At 48.3% G+C, this 24,283-nt stretch overlaps 1 protein-coding gene across 10 annotated transcripts in view; it reads right to left on the bottom strand.

The window, feature by feature from the left end:
- The window catches only part of fgd4a (FYVE, RhoGEF and PH domain containing 4a), a 340,499-nt gene that overhangs the window by 126,979 nt on the left and 189,237 nt on the right, over nt 1–24,283 (bottom strand). For 2 of the 10 annotated variants that reach the window (XM_038779943.1, XM_038779949.1), the window contains exon 1: nt 1,754–1,916. The exons of the other annotated variants lie outside the window; for them this stretch is intronic. The gene's annotated coding sequence lies outside the window, so the exon portion shown is untranslated. Of the gene's footprint in view, nt 1–1,753; nt 1,917–24,283 lie in introns of those variants that run through there. 10 annotated transcript variants of the gene reach the window in all.

A 24,283-nucleotide genomic window follows, 5' to 3' on the forward strand; every position in this document is an offset into this window, starting at 1 on the left:
CTGGGACAAAAGTTCGGCACAACATCGTGGGCCGAACGGCCTGTTCTGTGCTGTATTTCTCAATAGTCTAAGGGGCTGAATTATATGAGGCATGTGGTCCCTGCTACGTCCCCATCACCCGCTCCTGCTAAGTTGTCAAAAAAGTGGAGTGCTTCAAGGGGAAGGACAGTTACCCCATAACATTCAACTGGAAGCAGGATTTCCACTCCTCAGAGACAGGGGGTCCTATATCAGCCGGGAGTACACTCAGGGCTTGAGGAGGCAACCAATGATGGATGGAAACTTTGTAAATGTTGGGGAGTTGGGGGATTGGGTTGGGGGCTCAGATTTTAAAGATAATGAGGAGATAAAACATTGAGAAAGGGGCCTTCCTAGGGGAACAGGAACCAGTTAAGGAGGGTCTAATTCCTACCCACCACCAGCTTGCGCACAGAAATCTGGCGGCAGCCTCAGGTTCAACCCTGACAGTGGAGGATGTGACCCTTAAGTGAGAATTAATTCCACTTAAAGGACTCAACAGGCCCACTGGTTGACACGACGGCTGTCACTGGTAAAATTGCAGTGGGGACAAAAGCCCCCAAGGTGGCAGGCAGGCTGCCTGCTGAATTTATGATGCCCCCTCACCTTTAAACCCATTGGTGGAGAAGCATTTAGTCCAGTCCACGAATTCAGATCAATTTACATATTTCCTGGTCTGCCGAGTTGGGGTATGGTAATCAATTGTATTCCCCAAATGCTATCTTAGCAGAGCTCAGGACAGCATGAGAATTGAACCCAGACCTTCCAGATCAGTGTGGATCAGTTAACATAAACAGTGACGGCTTACTTGGGAGTTACATTAATGCTTTCCTTGCGTTTATGTTTAGTATTTATATAACAGTAACAAACATGAAAATATCAAACACTTCAGAAAGGAATTCATAAAACTCCACTGAGACAAACCTTCTGTAGAAAATATAATTCTCAGTTATTTCTTTATTAAGGCTGTCAGCCAGATATATGCGTCTAACTCACTCATCAACCTTAATTCTGGGCCACAGATATCATCTGCTCTTCCTTCAGGTACCATACGCGAAGAGATTGTTAGTGTCTATCAACTTCCATAGGATAGGCCCATGATTATAGAATCCATAAATGCAGAAGGAGGCCATTTGGCCCATCGAGACTGCACCAACCTTTTGAAAGAGCACCCTACATATCACCACTCCCCTGCCCTAACTCCATAACCCAACCTAACCTGCACACCTTTGGACTGTGGGAGGAAACCAGAGCACCTGGAGGAAACCCACGCAGGCACGGGGAGAAAGTGCAAACTCCACAGTCACTAGAGGCTGGAATTGAACCCAGGTCCCTAGTGCTGTGAGGCAGCAATGCCAAACACTCTGCCACCATGCCTGGCAAAGTACTGGAGTGGTTTCACAGATATCTACATCTTTCAATTTAAAAAGAAAAAGCAATTTCCATTCCAGTGTTCAATCTGAAGTAAAATAAATGTACTATTGTTTCCAATAAACAGCTTTCATTTTAAATTGTAACAATGGCATGTGATCAGATATGATGGAAACAATAGTCACAGCAGATTAGCACAGACTTTAAAAAAACAAGTGCTATCATTGTTCTAATATTATAGCCAGATAACATTTGCGTCTTCTCTGTAAATGAGCCAAACCCAAGTTTGACAACAGTCTAACGTAAGTCATCAATTTAAACAAAAACAGAGAAAGAAAAATATATTTTCGTTGAAACCAATTACCTTTAGCTAGTCAACAATAGCTTTTGTAGATTTCATTGAGTATTCGTAGATATTACCTAGTTTAATTTTTAAATTATAATCCTTTGACTACACAAGTGTCAGATGTTCCTTAGTTCAACTTCCCTGTTTCTCTCGTCTCCTAATGACACAATCAGGAAACAGTGGAAACTCGTGGCATGCACAACAGTGACGATAACTGTGAACAACCTTGCTATGACTGCACCAAGTTCCTTATTCTATCAATGCTGTTCTTGCAGCAAAATAACTTCCTTCTTTTAAAATACCCTTCAGCAGGCCAGCACTGTAACGCAATGGTTAGCACTGTTGCCTCACGTCGCCAAGGATCCCGGGTTAGATCCCGGCACCGATTCACTGTCCGCGTGGAGTTTGCTCATTCTCCCTGTGACAGCATGGATCTTAGCCCCACAACCCAAAGATGTGCAGGGTAGGTGGATTGGCCACGCTAAATCGCACCTTAATTGGGAAAAAAAAGAACTGGGTACTCTAAATCTAAAAAAATGTAAAATGTCCTTCAGCCAAGATATGCCATTGATCACGTTGAACTGCAAGGCTGATGTCAGAAAATACATCTGATGATTTGATCGGTTGAGAGGGATGACATTTCGATCAACCACTTGTTCGCTTATCAGCACCCTACTGCCTTCAGAATCATTTCTTTCCTCCACCTTGACAGTACATGTTGAGCTGTGCAACATTAGAAACGAGCCTTAGCTGGACAGTTGATCTCCAACATAGCTCAGCTGGTGTTTAATCCAGGCTATACATTAGTTGACACCACAATTTTCCTACATATATATATATATTTTTTATATAGATAGTTTCAGTGGACTCTCCCTGTGCCTATCCTAATGTACTACCCAAGATATCATGTGGTGTTCCTAGAAGAGATTTGTGCATGCTTGCTGCAGACCCTATTTTGGAACGATAGCATCGAAAGCAGTCGTGTTTTGGAGCCCTATGTTCTTACTCCAACTATAACGGTTTGAGTTTACAGTATATTTAGTCACTGGACAGTTACTTTTGGGAAAAAAAGGTACAATTTAATGGCCTGTTCGTGACTCACTTGGTGACGTGACGAGACCGTTAAGTCTTGTGAGAGGCTTCTCGTGGGATTTGCGACCCTCAGAACACCTCGCGAGAACACATTAGATCTTGTGAGACGTCGCAATGTGGATCTCGGCCTCATGAGATTCTGATTAACATATCTAAATGAGCCGAATGGTTCATTTAAATATGTCTGCGCCCGATTCTCACGAGGCCCGGGAGCTAATACCTGCACCAGGGAGATCGCATCATGGCGCTGTTTAGCACTGGTCCACACAAACGTGGACCAGGCGTAATGGTACATAGAACATAGAACAGTACAGCACAGAACAGGCCCTTCGGCCCTCAATGTTGTGCCGAGCAATGATTACCCTACTCAAACCCACGTATCCACCCTATACCCGTAACCCAACAACCCCCCCTAACCTTACTTTTTAGGACACTACGGGCAATTTAGCATGGCCAATCCACCTAACCAGCACATCTTTGGACTGTGGGAGGAAACCGGAGCACCCGGAGGAAACCCACGCACACATGGGGAGGACGTGCGGACTCCGCACAGACAGTGATCCAGCCAGGAACCGAACCTGGGACCCTGGAGCTGTGAAGCATTTATGCTAACCACCATGCTACCCAATCTACCTGGGGGAGATCTCCCGGGCTATCGGAGGTTCCCGGTGGCTGGGCTCTGGGCACCCCTGCTGGCACCCAGGCACATTGGCACAACCCGAGAGGTACTTCTGGGTTGGGTGGGGCAGTCATACTGGCAAGGGCACTGCCAGGGTTCCAGGCTGGCAGTACCAAAGTGCCCAGGTGCAAAGTTGCCCATGCCAGGGATCAGGCCAGGGGTGGTCTGGCCTTAAAAGATGGAGTAAGGGAGGGGCTCAAGGACCCCCTAAGAGGTAAGCTGGGGCTGTGGGGTGTTGGGAGGACATGTGGGGATTCAGAGGGGGGTCCAATGATACCACAGTAGCTGGGGGAATAGCAGAGCAAACCAGACAGCAATTTCAGTGGACAAGAAACTGGAAGATGCTGTGAATATCGCCAACTCCAACCTGGAATGTAACAGACATATTAAATGTCATGCCCGTGTCACTGTCAAACCACAGGAAATGACATCCTTGCCCTGCTTGAGGCTGCATTTCTGCCTGCAGCAGATAGTTGATTCAGTAAGGACCTCCTTAGTGGTACTGCCAGCCTGGCACTGCCCCACCCAGCCCAAAGTACCACCCGGGTAGTGAAGCAGAGATGTCTGAGGCAAAGTTCCTTGCTGAGATTGAGGTAGGAGAACTCTGCATCCTGAAGACCTTGGTGGATTTTGTCTCCTGCTGAGAGTCCATCTCCCTTTCTCCTTCCTCCCTCTTCGAGCAGCTTGACCTTTTCCATGGCACCCTGATCACTTCCTGCACAGCTTGCCTGAGATAGCTACAGGCACCAAGAAACACCCGCTGTACGTGCCCAAAATGGGACTCTGTTTTTATCACTTTAAATCGCGCCCAAATTAACTGACCAAGTTTTGTGTTAAAATTCCTACAGCGCAGTACCAGGCCATTCAGCACATCATGTCTGCACCAACCCTCCAAAAGAGCACTCCCCTGCCATATCCCTGTAACCGCATATCTTTGGACACTAAGGGGCAATTTAGTATTTCCAATCAACCTAACCCGTACATCTTTGGAATGTGGGAGGAAACCAAAGCACCCGGAGGAACCTCTCGGAAACACAGGGAGAAAATGCAAAGTGTTGAAGCCATACGGCTGATATATGTGCTACTAAATTAAGATACCATAATGTATTTTCTTCCAATTAAAAGATTATTCAAGTATTTCATCTTTAATTATACAGTAGAGGTAGAAAATGGCTTATTAGTCTTAAGCTCATTGAATGTGTGGTTCTAGTCATTGATTATCATTCTAAGAGCCAACACATGTAATAGATATGTTATAGATATAGTTATGTAATAGATATAGGACAGAGGTCAGAGGTGGGTTTTTTACGCAAAGAGTGGTGAGGCCGTGGAATGCCCTACCTGCAACAGTAGTGAACTCGCCAACATTGAGGGCATTTAAAAGTTTATTGGATAAGCATATGGATGATAAGGGCATAGTGTAGGTTAGATGGCCTTTAGTTTTTTCCATGTCGGTGCAACATCGAGGGCCGAAGGGCCTGTACTGCGCTGTATCGTTCTATGTTCTACAGCAGATCACAGAAAGGGAGAATTTATGTTATTTATATAGAATCTCTGATTATTGGAAAAGGCACAGTAGGTGAACAAAAAAAAGTAAAAGAAAGCCATTTTAATGTTGCAAAATAATAGTTAAAATTTGGGTTAATCAGAATTTAGTAATGTTGGACGCCCCAAATAAAATAAAAATAACAGCAATTTCAATTAAGTTAGAAATAGAATTGTTTGTCGAAAGAGCATAAGCTAGCACTTTTCGTGGAAAAAGTTTGGAGCAGATTCCCAAACTGCTGACGATGCAGAATAACAACCCTCTTATTTCCCCTTCCACTTTCTAACTCGTGCGATCACAATAGAGCAAAGAATCATTCGCATTCTGCATATAAATTCAAAGCTCTGTCATTGGTTATATCTAGCTAATAGAGCCATATTAACTTGTGCAACTAAAAAATTTCCTTACTGCAAATATGCCCTGCATTTTCATCTTTTTAAAAGGTTTTTTATTTACACAACGTCCCTTGTCAAATATCTCCCTTCACTCCCTCTAGAGTCTTGCATTTAGTCACTAAATGACTCATTCTTCTTGTTCGCAATTAGACGGTGATTGCTCGTGAATTATTTCATCTTTAGTGTAGGGGGCACACGTCAGACGAAGCCTGTTGACACTCGATAGGAGGAAGTTTACCAGAATTTAGCAAAGTGTCGAGTTCAGACTGAAAACTGGCATGTGACTCTCCAGTTGCTCAGACCAGTTTACTCTCAAGGTCTGGAGCATTTTTTAAAGAAATGTATGGTTGTGGTTTACACCGGCACTCTGGCAGGTGGGCTTGATGGAGCCGGCAACTGGCTGTACAGAGGCCAGGATACTGCTCGGGCAGTATTTAAAAATGTACAGCTGACCCGTATCAAACATAGTTCAAGATTCTTGTGGCAAGGGGCCAAGGGATACACCAAGTACAGCCTGTCACATCTTACATGCATTGCAAAAGGAAGTCTCAGTTTGGGAGTTTAACTCTTCTGGTTACCACTGTGCCAATGGAAACAATCTGAAATTCTATTTAAACAGTGAGCTTCTTGGCTTGGTGGATCCAATTTAATTGATTCTGCTCCATTAACAGCTGAAGCTAACTTGTAAATCCTGTATCACTAATAATTCCCTCTTTTATTCCTGCATTTTCTCCTCATTATTCATAGGAGTTGGGAGTATGTTACTGTTACTCACAAGGTAACTGCGATGAGCTTCTCTTAGAATCATAGACTCCCTACAGTGCATTCGGCCCATTGAGACTGCACCGACCCTTCAAATGAGTACTCTGCCCATTTACATGTGTCTACCTCTCCCTATCCCCGTAATTCCATAATCTATAGAATAGAACATGAATAGTACAGGCCCTTTGGCTCACGATGTTGTCCCTACCTGTGAAACCAATCTAAATCCCATCTATACTATTCCATTATCATCCATATGTTTATCCAATGACCATTTAAATGCCCTTAATGTTGGCGAGTCCACCACTGTTGCAGGCAGGGCATTCCACACCCTTACTACTCTCTGAGTAATGAACCGACTCTAACATCTGTCCTATATCTATCTCCCCTCAATTTAAAGCTATGTCCCCTCGTGCTAGCCATCACCGTCCGAGGAAAAAAGGCTCTCACTGTCCACCCTATCTAATCCTCTGATCATCTTGTATGCCTCTATTAAGTCACCTCTTAACCTTCTTCTCTCTAACGAAAACAGCCTCAAGTCCTTCAGCCTTTCCTCGTAAGATCTTCCCTCCATACCAGGCAACATCATGGTAAATCTCCTCTGCACCCTTTCCAATGCTTCTACATCATTCCTATAATGCGGCGACCAGAATTGCATGCAATACTCCAAATGCAATCGCACCAGGGTTTTGTACAGCTGCAACATGACCTCATGGCTCCGAAAATCAATCCCTCTATCAATAAAAGCTAACACACCGTATGCCTTCTTAACAACCCTATCAACCTGGGCGGCAACTTTCAGGGATCTATGTACATGGACACCGAGATTTCTGCTCAACCTCACTACCAAGAATCTTACCATTAGCCCAGTACACTGTATTCCAGTTACTCCTTCCAAAATGAATCACCTCACACTTTTCTGCATTAAACTCCATTTGCCACCTCTCAGCCCAGCTCTGAGCTATGTCCCTCTGTAACCTGCAACATCCTTCTGCACTGTCAACAACTCCACCTACTTTAGTGTCATCCGCAAATTTACTCACCTATCCTTCTATGTCCTCCTCCAGGTCATTTATAAAAATAACAGCAGTGGCCCCAAAACAGATCCTTGTGGTACATCACTAGTAACTGAACTCCAGGCTGAACATTTCCCATCAACCACCACCCTCTGTTTTCTTCCAGCTAGCCAATTTCTGATCCAAACCGCTAAATCATCCTCAATCCCATGCCTCTGTATTTTCTACAATAGCCTACCGTGGGGAACCTTATCAAATGCTATACTGAAATCCATATACGCCACATCAACTGCTTTACCCTCGTCCACCTGTTTGGTCACCTTCTCAAAGAACTCAATAAGGTTTGCGAGGCACGACCTACCCTTCACAAATCCATGTTGACTATCCCTAATCAAATTATTCCTTTCTTGATGATTATAAATCCTTTCTCTAATAATCCTTTTCAAGACTTTGCCCACAGCAGAAGTGAGGCTCACTGGTCTATAGTTACCGGAGTTGTCTCTACTCCCCTTCTTGAACAAGGAGACCAGAGGCGAAATTCTCCGCTGACCGACGTGACGCCCATTTCCGGCGGCCAAAAGCGGTGCGGATGACTCCGGCGTCGGGGCCTTCTTTTAAGCCGTTAATCTCCGTTCCCGAAAGGGCCAGCAGCGGACTGACACAATACGCGTCACTTTCACCCGCTGCGGAAGTGGCGAGTCCCGGCGTTTGTGTGGTGGGGAGAGAGAGACCCGGCGTTTTGGGGGGGGGGGAAAGAGAGAGACCCGGCATTTGGGGGGGGGGGGGGGTGGAGAGAGACCCCGGTGTTTGGGGGGGGGGAAAGAGAGAGACCCGGCATTTGGGGGGGGGGGGGGGGAAGAGAGAGATTCTGGCGTTTGGGGGGGGGGGGGGGGGGGGAGAGAGGAGAGAGAGACCCGGTGTTTTGGGGGGGGAAAGAGAGTCTCGGCGTTTGGGGGGGAGAGAGAGAGAGAGTCCCGGCGTTTGGAGGGGGGGGGGAGAGAGAGCCGGCGTTTGGGGGGGGGGGGGGGGGTGAGAGAGACCCGAGCGAATTGGGGGGTGGGGAGTGAGAGAGACCCGGCGTTTGGGGGGGGAGAGAGAGACCCGGCGTTTGGGGGGGGAGAGAGACCCGGCGTTTGGGGGGGAAGGGAGAGAGAGACCCAGCGTTTGGGGGGGGGGGGGGGGGGAGAGAGAGAGAGACCCGGCGTTTGGGGGGGGGGAGAGAGAGTCCCGGCGTTTGTGTGATTGGGTGGGACGGGGGGGGTGAGTGGGGGTGGGGGGGTGAGTAGGGGTGGGGGGGTGAGTGGGGGTGGGGGGTAGGGGTGGGGGGGTTGGGAGGGTGGGGGTGGTGGGGGGGGTAGGGGTGGGGGGACGGGGTGGGGGGGTAGGGGTGGGGGATAGGGGTGGGGGGTAGGGGTGGGAGTTAGGGGTGTGGGGGGATGTGGTGGGGTAGGGGTGGGGGGGTGTGGGGTGGGGGGCGTGGGTAGGGGTAGGGGTGGGGGGGTAGGGGGTTGGGGTAGGGGGGAAGTGGCATACAGGTGGGGAGGGGGGCGCGACGGTGCGTTGGCCCCGGGCATCCATTGGATGGGGGCATCAACAGATCTTCCTCAAGGCTCCCCTTCCTCCCAGCTGCCTTGTCTTTGTTTGAGAGAGAGGGAGATTGTGGGGACAGAGAGAGAGAGACAGAGAGAGGGAGTTCCGTCCGTCGTCTGGCTGAGAGCAGGGCTCTGGTGAGTATATTGCAATCTGCCTAAACCCAGGAATATTTCCTGGTTAGAATGCAGAGGGAAATGCTGGGATCCCGGGGTGGGAGATGTGTCTGGATTTGTCTATTTCAGCTTCATCCTCTGCGATTTCAGGTCAGTTTCATAACAACAGGAAAAACGCACGGAGAGAGTTGGAAAAACCTTGGCAAAGTTTCTGGGTTCTGCCTTTATAATTCACAGCGCAGAAAGGGTTCTGCGCTGTGAATTATCAAGGCACCTTTTCTAATCCTGGGGAGAAACAACCTTTTGAAGAGTCTGAGGAAATAAGCAGGAATAAGCAGAAAAGAGGGATGGATGAGGTTAGATGGAGGATGATTTGGGAGGGGGGTGGGGGTGGTTCAATGCAGTGCCCCTGAGGAATGCCGAACCCTCCCTCTTTTCCCCGCCCCCACACCTCGGGTAAACGCAAAACCTAAACCGCACTGTAAATCTGTGCCAGTGCACAGGGGGATCAAATAGCTCTGGAACAAAGGGCAGGATGAAGAGAATGTGAGAGAGAGAGAGAGACGAGAAAGGGGGAGAGACGAGAAAGGGGGAGGGAGGAGAAAGGGGGAGGGAGGAGAAAGGGGGAGGGAGGAGAAGGGGGAGGGAGGAGAAAGGGGGATGGAGGATAAAGGGGGAGGGTAGAGAAAGGGGGAGGGAGGAGAAACTACTGAAACCGTAGGTTCTTTACTCAGAGTAGTAAGGGCGTGGAATAACCTGCCTGCAACAGTAGTGGACTCGCCAACATTAATTAAGGGCATTTAAATGGTCATTGGATAAACATATGGATGATAATGGAATAGTGTAGATGGGCTTTAGATGAAACCATCGAGGGCCGAAATGCCTGTACTGTGCTGTAATGTTCGATGTTCCAGTGGCAGCCATGGGGTGAGGGATCACACACTCCAGCTCAAAGGCATCAGTTTGGGCACTTTATACCAGTTAGTGGGGTGGCTCCGGCAAGGAAGTGGTGCAGAAGGTAGAGGGAAAGTTCTCTCCAAGATTGGTATGTCTATTGGCTACCAGACCCATCAAAAAACAGTTAAAGACCAGGCTAAGGAACTGGAAGGGATCTGTGGTGCAGTAACAACTGCAAAAATGGTGGTCGGGCAAGTGCTGTAGCTAATGGGAAAGGCTCAGATGGAACAGTTGATGGCTTTCATCAAAGCCGAATTTTGTCAGTAAAGGAAGGAGATGCCCGGCGACTAATTGAAGGCTATTGAAGGAGCAGTAGCACCCTGCGAGGATCAATGGACAGTGCCTTGAGGCACATGGGCGATGATACAAGAGGTGGAGAAGGTGATGTCCGACCAGAGCAATCCGATTATGATCTTGGAGGTGGAGGTTCTGGGGGACCTATGGAAGTCATTGAGGGTGAAGGTGGAGGAGCAGGAAAGCAGGTCCAGGCAGCAGAACCTGTGGATTGTGGGACTGCCAGAGGGTGTGGAATGAACGAGCACCACTAATTATGTGTCAAGGATGTTGGCTGGGTTGGTGGAGCAGGGAGTGCTGGACAAGGCCCCAAAGGTGGCCAGGTCCCACAGGTCTTTAAAGCAGAGGCCGAGAGCGAGAGAACCGCCGCAGGCAGTGATTGTGCGGTTGCACAAATTTGTTGACAAGGAGAAGATTCTACGATGGGCCAGGGAGAAGCAAGAGTATGAATGGGAGGGGAATCATGTCCAAATATATCAAGAATAGTGTGGAGCTGGAGAAGAGGCATGCAGGTTTCAACAGGGCCAAGGCGCTACCGAAGGAAGATTCAGTTTGGTATCTGTACCCGCCGAAACTGTGGGTCGTTTTTGAAGACCGGGAGTACTATTTTGAAAAGCTAGAAGAGGCCAATGATTTTATAAGGGACCATAAACTAGGGAGAACTGAGAGTTGGTGTGAGATGGAGGAGCTGGATCTGCAACCGTTGTTGGTTATGTTCATTGTGTGTTGCCGGAGGGTGTCTTTTTTTTGGGGGAGCTATAAATTTGTAAGGGGGCTCGGAGGGGGGGATTGCGATATGGCAGAGTTGGAGACTGAGCATGGTCATGGATGGAGAGGTGGGGGGCATCTTGGGTGGGCCTGATTCAGGGTGCTGTTAGAGGAGGCAGAACCGGAGGGGAATGATGGCGTTAGCCTCCAGTAAGAATTGTAATGTGGGTCGTGCTGGGTTGAAACGGGCTGGTTAAGAAGTCCTGGGTTTTTTTGCGCACCCGAGGACGGAGGTGATCTTTTTAAAGGAGACGCACCTCCGGGTGAAGGACCATGTTAGGTTGAGGAAGGGATGGCTTGGATAAGTGAGGCTTAGTTTGGGGCAAGAGCTGATGCTGGGATGGAGACTAAATTTGAATCTGTTGGTGGATAAGGGGTTTTGTGAAAAGGTGAGATCAGCGATTGGGGAGTACGTGGAAATTAATCAGAACGGGAAGGTGTCGGCGGCCACGTTCTGGGAGGCGTTGAAGGCGTTAATCTGAGCCAAAATTATCTCATTCAAGGTGCACAGGGACAGGAGGAGGAGGGTGGGACATGGATGGCTGTTGGATGCGATAGTCACTATTGACAAGAGATACTTGGAGGCCCTCACTAAAGAATTGCTGGCGGAGAGGAAGAGGTTGCAGGAGCCCAGAGGTACAGTCGATGGTTAGGGTGTGGAATCAGATACGGTGCCACTTTAAATTGGAGGGGATTTTGGTGTTGACACCACTGTGCAGAAACCCAGGTTTAAGCCGGGGGAGATGGATGGGATGTATGGAAAGTGGAGGGCGGCTGGTGAGAGACTGGAAGGGAAATTTGCAGATCTGGATGAGTTGCGGGAGAGGTTTTAGTTGCCAAGGGGGAGTGAATTTAGATACATGCAGGCGAGGGACTTTGCACGAAAGTAGTGGAGGACGATTCCCAGGTTGCCGGGATACACCCTATTGGAGCAACTGCTGCTCCAGGATGAGTAGGAAGAGGGCAAGATTGGTGGTTTGGGGATCAGGGTGGCATGTCGTGGCTCTAATTGCCCGGCGAAGGATCTTGTTAAATTGGAGGTCGGATACTCCGCCAGTTGGGGGAACCTGTACGATTTTCTTCGGGTGTAAAAGATCAAATTTGTGTTGAGGTGGTTAGCAGAGGGCTTCGAGACACGGTGGAGGTTGTTCATGGTAATATTAGAGGAACAATTTGTTGCTGTGGGAGGTAATAGGGGAAAATTGTACAAACTGTGGACTGTGAGGTTGTGGGGTGTGTTGTTGTATACTGTTTTAAAAAAAATACATGTTAGGAATAAAATACTATTTTAAAAAAGGATAAGAGGAGAAACAGTGGTGAAAAAAGGTTAAAATCTAGATGATGGAGGGAGTGCATATAAGGTTTATCAGGCTGATTCCTGGGATGTTGGGACTGTCATATAGAACATAGAATAGTACAGCACAAAACAGGCCCTTCGGAGAAAAGACTAAGTCGCTTAGGATTACATTCATTGCAGTTTAGAAGAGTGAGAGGGGATCGCAGAAACTTATGAAATTCTAACAGGATTAGGTAGGGTAGATTCAGGAAAAATGTTCCTGATCATGGGAGAGTCCAGAACTAGCGGTCATAGTTTGAGGATAAAGGGTAAACCTTTTAGGACTGAGGTGAGGAGAAATTTCTTCACCTTGAGAGTCGTGAATCTGTGGAATTCACTACCACAGAAAGTAGTTGAGGCCAAAACATTGTGTAATTACAAGAAGAATTTGATATAACTTTTGGGACTAAAGGGATCAAGGGATATGGGGGAAGGCGGGATCAGAGTATTGAACTGGATGTTCATCCCTGATCATAATGAATGGTGGAGCAGGCTTGAAGGGCTGGTTGGCCTCCTCCTGCTTCTAATTTTTATGTAAGTTTCTATGTAAAGCACATTTTTACTATATTCTTTTAGTTAAAAAACCAATTCAAGTCCAGAAAATAGAAGATGAGCTGAAAATTTGATCTAACTACTTTGGAGGATGTGTGTGACTAGCAGCCTTCCAAAGTCCGAGCCTAGTCGTGAGATGCTGAATGACAGCATTTCTCGGCTCCTTCTGGCAATGATCACAGCCAAAAGAATCTGGTAAACCCCACTTCTGACCTTGAACAAGTACGCAATGGAGTCTAGATGGCGAGATGGAAGCGAGTGTGGGGCCGAGGAAATTCCCGGTATGAAATCTCTCTGCTTACACCATCCTCTCTGACATCGTGTGTCATGCCGGAGGTGGGCACAGATTTTGCTCAGCTGAGCCCCAGTGGGAAATGGAAGCCTGGCTGATTTTCTGCAGCTGCCTGTACTCACGGCGAACTTACACAGGTTCTGAGGAAATTCAATACCCCAGTTTAAACTGCACAACACACTTCAATATCCTTACAACATATCATTTAGGAGACAAATATTTGTCATGTTAATACAATTAACACAAAGAATAGGGTAAACTGAAGTCCAATAGAAATGGCAAAACACCTTAATGGAAGTAGCCATTTCATTTCATTTTTATTTCATTTCATTTTCAGTAGCCTGCGCTTATTGTCTGTCATTGAATGTCAATGTACCATTTATGCATCGCATCAGCAATATCTGGCAGCAGAAGTCAATAGCAATAACATGATAGCAATCATCCCAACATTGTTCCTGAATTCAGCATGCAGGGGACAGGGTCTGGGCTCAAAACAATTTGGGTGGTTGATTCATTGGGATTAAGCGTAGCAAGAAAGTAGTAGCCCAAGAGTGGAGTACTTCCTGCTGGCCAGTGGGATGGCTGAACACCTCTTGTGCTGTTCATCTCTTCACTTATGTGGAGTCTCCTGGTGGGTTGGGCAGGAAGTCATCTGCTCCATTGTCACCTCATGGGATCGGAGACATATTTAAAGGGCACCCAGGCACCATTCACTCATTGCCGACCATGAGTTCCACAATATTTGACAAGGGAAATGTCCAAAATTAGAAAATAACTGCCGGCCCCACAGTTCAGAGATACCATCCTGAAGATTCTCCTTCAGGCCATCCAAAAAAGACAGGAAATGCTGATTCGTGTGCTGGCAGCAGGAGGCCCTCCCACCTGACCACGGTGCCCTGGGAGGAGGGCAGCGCAGGAAAAGGATAAGTGATCTGCTGAGTTCTGTTAGGGGAAATGCATCGTCTACTCATTGCAAACTCACACTCTCACGAGAGCAGCAGACAGTCTAAGGTTGGAATGCACAGGGAGGTCACCCACATCCAGCAGATGGGGCATTAAACTGAATGTGTGCCAGTCATTTTATGCCCTCAATCTCATATTAGTTACAGGATGTGACAACTGAGGTCTCTGATACTCGAGGATTACTGTAGACCAGACCTGCAGAGCCCCAAGTGGAGAGCGAGCCTTTGGACCTGTTTGAGATGCAGAGACAGACAGGGGAACATCAAGCAGAGTTGCCAGTGACCGTGCGCAGACTGGAACCGGAGGCTGTCGGAGTCCGTCCACGTCTGTCTGCCAGCTTGCCTCTGGCATGCGAGCCCTGAGCTGTCTCTGCTGGTGCCCACCTTGGAGACCCAGCTCCAGCAGAGTGCACAGTTTTTGTCGGGTTTACGCTCAGACCTGCGCTCCATCACTCGAGCCATGGGTGGAGTGCAGCAGTGCATAGGTGGAGGGGAAGGGGCACCTCGACCTCCCTCCAGATGTGCCTTCTCCTCAAGGAAATCGGGGTGGGGCACAAGGTGGAGGAGTGCCAGCCAGGCACAGCGGGGGCTTAGTCCCAGGACACACTGATGGTGCCCTGCCACTTCACTTCTTCTCCTTCCAATCACCAGGATCAAATGCAGTAACTTATGGACTATGCCCTTTAGACACATATCTTGAAGACCGTCACTGCACAGAAAGCCTCTCAACCACCCAGGAATGGGACCAAGAAATGCGTGGCATGAAGAGTCCTCTAACATGCCCTGGAGAGTCTGGATTTCTTCCCTAAATCCTACCCCACTGGTTCTTCCTACTGCTCTTCCTGCCTCTGTGCCACCCTTCCCCGATGGTCCTTCCCTGCCTCCAGTCTTGCCTCTGTCCCCACCCCTCACCCTTAAGGATCCTCCAGTCCTGCCTCCATCCCAGCCTTTTCTGATGGTCCATTCCCGCCCCCCTAGTCCTGCCACTGTCCCACACTTCACTTCTGGCCCTGCCTAGCCTTGGCACTGCTTGTGCTACCAGCACCTGATTTAAATAAAACTCTGAACAGTCTCCAGGAAGGCAAAAGCAGCATCAGCTGACCTCAAAATCTTGGCTAAAGTGAAGCTTGGCAGATGCATGCCACCTATATACAGTCATAACACTGAACATTCTCATTTCCCGCTAGCGGGAAGCTTAATTTGGAAGGCAAACTTAATTCCAGCATGGTGGCCTATTATTGAGCATGCACGGGATGAATGCAAATGGGCTCCCCAGCATTGTTCACCTTTAATCCGCCTCACAAGTCCCGAGTACAAAATTCCTACATTTCATCCCACCTCCCACCAAATTAAGTTTGCCCGCTGGCAACATTTCCCGCTGCTCGGGGGACCAGAAGATTCTGCCTCGGAAGTTTGAACTTTTTCTTCCTTCTGCTCCTCTCTGAAATCTTCATCAACATTAAATGTTGCTCTTGACTGTATCAGAATCTTAACAAAGTTACTGCGACCATTCTTAATTAGATGGGCCATTACGCCACCAGTGCTGGTCTCTGAAGTTTAGAGTGTGTACTCGCGAGTTCTTGCAAAGCTTGTTGGGTGGTTAACCAGCTTAGGGACAACGTTGGAACTTGAATTTAATTCTTCTTTTAGATTTTGTTCTTATCACACCTGCCTTCATTTACACAGATAGGTAAAGACATCCTGTGGATCTGCTGGATGTTAGTTCTTCGACCTAAAACGGAATGTTGACTACGTGCCTGTTGTTTCCTAATAACCCACAAAAGTTCTGACTCTAAATAACTACCAAAGGCTGAATAAATAGGAAGAGGAAATTTGAATCATATATGTACCATTTGTAAAATTAAGTGAAAAACTACAAAAGAGCACAAAGACTTTTGGATCAGTGAGTTGTGTATAGAGTGCAGATTAATGATAAGAAAATCTATTTTTAAGTGCTTGCATTGCATATATTAAAAATAGCCCATTGTACCTTTAACAGCCAAACATTTAAAAAATGAACAGAAATATTTTAACAAGTGCTGTATTTTTTCACCCTACCTCCCACTCTTGAGTTGAAGGAAGTAACAAATGCTTTTAGCAACATTGCACCACTTCCTTTACCAGGAGCGCACTACAATAGAAGGATGTCTATATGTGTTAATGGTTGGGGGGGGGGGGGGGGGGGGGAGGTCTGGTGATTTTGTTTCTTTCTTCTTCTCGTATCCCCACACACAGTGGGATAATATTTAATAAGACAATTCTTCACCTTGATCCGATCAACATGTATCACACTAGCATTGAATATACAACCATGCTCGAACAGGCCTTAGAACATCGTCAAGAATTATACAGCAGCATTTTGAGTGTTGTCACATTGCTGGGGGTGAGGTAACCCACCGAGGAGTTTCCTTCAGATCTGGTGGGGGGGTGGGAGGAGTTACTGTTAGTTACATTATGCACTCAGATCACAGGGGTATGTTGCTATGCATAACCAGTCATGTATATAGTGACAGACAAGACCTCCGACCAGCAGGTGGCAGTAGCAAACAACCATGTGACACTGTTACCTCAGGGAGTTTATAGAGGATCTTTGTGGTGGATAGTTATAATCACATATGGGCGACACGGTAGCGCAGGGACCTGGGCTCGACTCTGGCTTAGGTCATTGTCTGTACAGAGTCTGCATGTTCTCCCCATGTCTGCGTGGGTTTCCTCCCACAAGGCCTGAAAGACGTGCTTGGTTGGTGAATTGGACATTCTGAATTCTCCCTCAGTGTACCCAAACAGGCGCCGTAGTGTGGTGACTAGGGGATTTTCACAGTCACTTCATTGCAGTGTTAATGTAGGCCTACTTGTGACACTAACAAAGGTTATTATCTCTTATTATCTCTGCAGAGTGGGCGATATCCTCAAACCTACCATGATTAGAGATAGACAAATTTTTGTTAAGCAAAGATATTAAAAGGATATGAGTCCAAGGCAGGTGTATGGAGTTACACCATGATCAGCCACAATCTCATCAAATGGCGGGATAGGATCAAGGGGCTGAATAGCCTACTCCTGTTCCTATGTTCCAAAACTGCATTTGAAATGTGTTTCAGATATTTTCCTATTTAACATCATCCACCACACCGACCCTCTCCCTCTGGGCAGGGGCCAGAGTTGTTAAAAGTCCCTCCATAATATAGTTCACCCAGAATCATTCTGTTACAGACTTAATCTTCAGTAGTAGCAGCCATACCTTACACACAGGTAGATGCTCATCAGAGGTCAATGGTCACAGCCCCTGGACATTGCTGCAGGACTGATCAGGGCACATTTCTTAGCTCAGTCATTTTCATTTTTTTTTATTCAATGGCCTTCCCTTCAGTCTAACATCAAGGTAGGATTATTCATTCAATAACATTCAGCTTTATTTCCAATTTTTCTGATTATAAAGCAGCACATGTCAAGTGAAAGCAGGACCTGAACGACACGGACAACGTGGGCTGATATGTGGCAGGCAACATCTACACAAAATGAGAGCCAGGTCATGACCATTGTAGGCCTGCTGTCGCCAATTTTTGTAATTCCGTATTTTTGGATTATTTTTCTGCTTTGCTCTTGGTTTTAAGCCTATAGTGTATATTTAAAATCATTTTGTATCAAATCGTATTTGGTAGACATTGATCTTAACCCAGCTTTGATTAAATAATCAATAATAATCAGTAGTGACCTGTTTTTCCATACTGGTCATGCACAACTGGTATTCAGATTACGGGCGTGATCCTCCGTCTTTGTTATGTTCACTCGCGAAACGAGGCCGGTGAATAGCGAGAGACGCCGAAAGCGAGAACCGTGCCAGGCGCCAAACAGTTTGCAACCAGTTCACTCCCATAGGCGAAATCGGGATCTCGCGAGAAACCAATTATCCCCTCTATAGCTACATTTCCGCACAATTAACGAGAACCACCCCAGGGGGGTAGCACGGTAGCATGGTGGTTAGCATAAATGCTTCACAGCTCCAGGGTCCCAGGTTCGATTCCCGGCTGGGTCACTGTCTGTGTGGAGTCTGCACGTCCTCCCCCGTGTGCGTGGGTTTCCTCCGGGTGCTCCGGTTTCCTCCCACAGTCCAAAGATGTGCGGGTTAGGTGGATTGGCCATGCTAAATTGCCCGTAGTGTCCTAATAAAAAGTAAGATTAAGGGGTGGGGTTGTTGGGTTACGGGTATAGGGTGGATACGTGGGTTTGAGTAGGGTGATCATGGCTCGACACAACATTGAGAGCCGAAGGGCCTGTTCTGTGCTGTACTGTTCTATATATCTATATCCAAATGCCTCTCGTCATTCAGTGGCCTCCCCAGCAAGTGGTCATGCTGGTGCCGATTAGTACTCCTTTTGAAAAACGTGAACCTGGCAGAAGGACTTCTGTGGGGAGCTGAGGAGGTGAGTAGTCACCTTTTAAAAAAAATAAATTTAGAGTACCCAATTATTTTTTTCCAATTAAGGGGCAATTTAGCGTGGCTAATCCACCTACCCTGCACATCTTTGGGCTGTGGGGGTGAAACCCACGCAGGCATGGGGAGAATGTGCAAACTCCACACGGACAGTGACCCAGGGCCGGGATTCGAACCCCGGTCCTCCACGCCACGTGCCACCCTGTGAGTAGTCACCTTTTCTCACAGTCAAAGAGCCCGGGGATGCTGGACTTGCCACCCCAATGCTTGGTGAGGAGTGGGGGACCCTCCGCATGGGTAGGCCACCATGGGAGGGTGCCGGGGAAAGGGAAACAATGGAGCATCCACGTGTGGCACCACCATGCCTACCCCTGGAGCAACCCTTGTCCCTTGTCTGCCCCACCGACCATCCATAACCCCCACCAACTGCCGAAGCCTCTGGCCATGTGGCTGAGGCTGAGGCTATTACTATTGCTTGGATAGGTGAGCACTTCATACAACCCAAGTGGATCCCCATGGGCAGGCCATGTAGCATGTGGGAGTCATTGCCTAGCATCCCAATCACACCTTGATGCATGGACACTGTGTTTGAACACTGCGGGAGGCAACACCACACATGCAACAGCTCACCACCGAACACCCGGGGGATGGGACACAGCTCCAGGTACATGTCTACGGCCAGAGGGTGCGAGTGCCACAGGGAGGGGAAGCAGCCTGGAGAATGGGGCATGGGTTCGAAGGTTCTTCCCCCATCCCCAGCCCCCTCACCCCCAACCTAGCCCCCACATCCCCTCCCCCCCCACGGTGCACTCAGTGATCAACGCTTTGCTTTGTCCTCTGAGCTCTACCACTATGTCCAGGTGTGTCCCCAGGATGCATCTGAGGTGGAAGCAGCCAGCTGCTTACCACATCCTGTGGCCTTCGATGCCCCGGCGGGCTTCCCCTGGGGGTTCTGAGGCCTGAGGGCCTCGGCTCACTTGTTGGCAGCACATGCATAGCAGTGCTGTCCAGTGTGCTGGCTGCGGGCCACAGCCTCATCAGAGGGGTGGAACTTGGGGGAGCTCGTGGCCACCGTCATCACTCCATGGCATGGGTTTGGGTTGCCACCCAACGGCCCTGTACCCGGTCAGTGTCCATAGGGCCCTTGACAGAAGGCGGTTCGTCATGATCTGCAGTATTGTGTTGACACCCTCGGCGATGCTCCTCAGTGACTGAGATATGCTCTGCAGGGCCTCGGCAATGCCCAAACTCCGAATGCGACAAGCTCCAAAGCGCCTCGGCCATGTCCATCTGAGAGTGGGACATGTCCCGCAGAACCTCATCAAGGTCACTGAAAGGGGCAACACAGGTGGAGAAGGTAGTCAAGAAGGCATACGGCAAGCTTGCCTTCATTGGCCGTGGCATTGAGTATAAGAATTGGCAAGTCATGTTGCCAATAGAACCTTAGATAGGCCACATTGGAGTATAGTGTTCAATTCTGGTCACCACAGTACCAGAAGGACGTGGAGGCTTTAGAGAGGGTGCAGAAGAGATTTACCAGGATGTTGCCTGGTATGGAGGGCATTCGCTATGAGGAGCAGTTGAATAAACTCGATTTGTTCTCACTGGAACAACGGAGGTTGAGAGGCGACCTGATAGAGGTCTACAAAATTATGAGGGGCATAGACAGACTGGGTAGTCAGAGGCTTTTTCCCAGGGTAGAGGGGTCAATTACTAGGGGGCATAGGTTTAAGGTGCGAGGGGCAAGGTTTAGAGAGATGTACGAGGCACGTTTTATACACAGGGTAGTGGGTGCCTGGAACTCGCTGCCGGAGGATGTGGTGGAAGCAGGGACAATGGTGACATTTAAGGGGCATCTTGACAAATACATGAATAGGATGGGAATAGAGGGATACGGACCCAGGAAGTGCAGAAGATTTTAGTTTAGACGGGCAGCATGGTCGGCACAGGCTTGGAGGGCCGAAGGGCCTGTTCCTGTGCTGTACTATTCTTTGTTCTTTGTCAGCCTGGTACTGGGTCACATCTCCCAACGAGGCAGATATTCTGTCGAGAACCTCAACCATGGCCGTCACCTTGGACATCTTCACTAATGGTGCTGACTTCATGCATCAGGCTCTCCACTGCGGTCGCCACCCTAGCAGTGTTGGCCTCGGTGCCGAGCATTGCCAGTGACATCTCCAGCTCCTGTAGCCTCTGGGACTCCTCCAAGCGGCTATGGATCTGCTGGAGTGACGCTGACATCTCCCTCTGAATGTTCCGGTCGCACCCTAATATCTCTATCAGCTCCAGGGAAACCTCTTCCACAGGCTCAGTATCAGGCTGGGACCCAGCTGGGACCTGGGATCCAGCAGACCTCCAACTAGTATCTCGCCTGGGGGTTCCTGCCTCCACCTGATATACATCAGCAGCAGTTTGGTGCTCACAAGATTGTGCCTCAGAGGCCTGTCCACTAATATTTCCCACCAGGGTGCATGTATCTGCGCTAGTGGAGGCGACAACTGTGACACGAATATTATGGTGGCATCCTCGGAGCTCTCCACTGAGGTGTTCTCCTGGGGGTCAGGAGAGGGGACCACCCAGGATGGGCCTGTGCCGTCGGTTGGAGGACCTGCGGGAGAATGGACATGAGGTCTGTGGGAGGGATGGGTCAGTCAGTAAGGCAAACTGCCTCAAGGGAAACACGCTGAAGGGTGGGGTGACTCTGCCTCTTCCATACTACCTTCTACCTCCTACTACCTTCTCAGCTCTCCACTCCCTCGTTCTTGCCTCTGGCATCAAGCTGGCTGGCTGGCTGTTGCGCAGGTACATTCAAAAAATCCCAGCAGCTCCGTGCGAGCTGTCGGCTCTGGGACTCAACCGCCACTGTTAATTGGATGGCTTCATTACTGGTAGCCCCTTAATTTGCTGCTGATGTGAAAATGCCGAGACAGGTCCCACAGATCGCCCATGCACGGTGTGACATGCATTCCTGCCCAACCTCAGAGCCTCCACTCTAAAACACCACAATCCTGACCCCCCCCCCCCCTCTCTCTCTCTCTCTCTCTCATACATAGCCAATAGACACACAATCCTTTTGGGAGTACTTACAAAGGCATCAACATTAGCGCACTGCAGTAAAAGCAGAAACTGCTGCAAAAACACAGCCTCTCTCTCTGCAACTTAAAAGAGACGAGAGGGGTACCTTTTGTGCTAAACACCAACCTGTCACCTATCATTTCAGATACTAGTGAACATGCTATTTAGCAAATTTTATGAGATTTTATATTCTCAGCATTTGTGTTTTTTGGTTTGATTCTCTAGGAATCATCTAAATGGGTCATCTATGAAGGTCCTAATACAGAATCCATTCAAATTAGGTTACATGAAGACCGTACACCGTATTACATATCAGAAATATAGAAGCAGACCAGAAAATGCAATTAAGGGGTAGAAATCTCCAATTGAAGAACTAGCAGTGGTATAGGTACAGTGAGTGAAAAGGGCGTTCTAAAAAATTTCCACTGATTAAAATCCCCACAAAAAGGAAGTATAGACTGATGTTGATTCAGATCAACTGTAATAAAAAACGTCAGATGGGAAGCTCTGCATAATATCAGCAGAAATCCCAGTTGGAAATACTTGTTATGTTTCAGAACTATATTAATGTTTAGCGTCGTTAGCCATTTTCATAATCATAGAATCCATACAGTGCATTTGACCATCGACATTGCACCAGCCCTTGTTAAGAGCACCCTACTTAAGCCCACGCCTCCATCCTATTCCCGTAACTCAGTAACCCCACCTAACCCGTTGGACACGAAGGGGCAATTTAGCATGGCTAATCCACCTAACCTGCACATCTTTGGACTGTGGGAGGAAACCCACAGAGACACAGCGGAAAGTGCAAACTCCACACAGACAATCACCCGAGGCTGGAATTAAACCCGGGTCCCTGGAGCTGTGAGGTAGCAGTGCTAACCACTGTTCCACCGTGCTGCCCAAAAGTAAACCTTGCAGACCCAAAGTGCCTACACAAGCTTACTAAAATTCCCCACATACCTCATGTGTTTTTGATAGATAGGAATGCACACACTCAATTAGACCGAGGCTCAGTCTAAAGCCGACAGGCAATTTCTTTCACAGGACATGCGAATAAATAGTATTCAATCTAAACGTGCATTTTTACAGCAATTTATGAACCTTGTAATCCTGCTCGAATTGAGAAAACACCAAGCACACATCCCCTGAGCGAGATGTTAATTTAATTTGAATAATGAAACAAACACTCAATTTTCAGATGGTGAAGTTCCAGCACAGAGACATGTTCGCCTTGTCGCCGTGGCATGGTGGCACAGTGGTTAGCACTGCTGCCTCACAGCACCAGGAATCCGGGTTCGTTCCGACCGCGGGTGTCTGTGTGGAGTTTGCACAGGTGCTCCAGTTTCCTCCCACAGTCCAAAAATGTGCAAATTAGGTGGATTGGCCACACTAAATTGCCCTATAGGGTGGGGTTGCTGGAATAGGTCAGGGGATTGGGCCAAGGTAGGGCGGTCTTTCGAAGGGTTGGTGCAGGACTCGATGGGCCAAATGGCCTCCTTCTGCACTGTACGGATTCTATGTCTCATTGTGGGCTGAGAACTGATGAATATACTGGGTGCAGGAAACCCAAATAAACCCACACACAGGACCATCCATCTAAAGACTACAAAAGTTGCCAACTTTGCCCCTTCCCAAAGCTTGATCCACGATCCTGCTCCAGACAAGTACCAATTAACCAAAACCACTGCTCCAGCATGTAATTCAGCATTCTCCCATATCTTAAATTCACTGAAATGGTTGGATTAATTGGGCAGAATTTAATTCAGGTCACGGGGCCTTAACTACTGGTTGGACAGCATGCGAAAGCCCCGTTGTCTCCTTTGCTTCAGGAAGGCTCAGCAGAAAAGTGCCAGTCAGGCACTGTGGCCAGCAAGGGGCCTTTCCCAGGATCAAGGACCCCTGCAGTAGAAATCCCCTAGAGCTGCCCACTAATCAGAGGACAGCCGGTCTTCATTGCCGTCTGACGCTGCGGGAGAGGGTTGGTAGCTGTCGGTAATGCACCCACCAGAGGCCCAGGGTCAGCAAGGGACCCAGGTTCCATGTGAGTGAGGGCGGAATGGGGTCCCGAGGAGGCCAGCGGGCCTACCCTTCCTGATGCCGTCTTTCGATCGGGCACAAGTGCCTGACAAGGAACCCTTCCTATTTATTTTCTGAGCTTCCTGTGTGACGAAGTGGCCCTCCTGCCACAGACTGAATTCCAGCAGTGATGTGCTGAGGCCCTGAATTGGGCAACTTACCAATCACACTATGAAAACAAAATATTGCAAATGCTGGAAATCTGAAAGTGTAAGAGTAAAATGCAAATCATGGGGGAATCCCTGACAAGAGAAACAGAGTTAGTATCTCAGATTGAAAGGATTTCTGACCAATGATCGTCATCCAGAAACATTGGGTGAGATCCTCTGGCCTCCCCGTGGCGGTAGGGGACGCCCAGCCATTGGCCAGCTTCTGGTCCCACTGCTGTCAATGGGGTTTCCCATTGAATCCACCCCATGCCGCTGGAATACCAGCAGAGGGGATGCACCGTCGGCAGGACCGGATGATCCCACCAGTGTGAACAGCTGAAGGATCTCACCCATTTGCTTCTCTCCCCACAGATGCTGATTGACTAGCAGAGAATTTCCACCATTTCCTCATTTAAAAAAAATTATTGTGCATATAATGTGGCTAGAAATAAA

The sequence above is a fragment of the Scyliorhinus canicula genome, chromosome 20 (assembly GCF_902713615.1).
Source record: "Scyliorhinus canicula chromosome 20, sScyCan1.1, whole genome shotgun sequence".
Classification (NCBI taxonomy): Eukaryota; Metazoa; Chordata; class Chondrichthyes; order Carcharhiniformes; family Scyliorhinidae; genus Scyliorhinus; species Scyliorhinus canicula.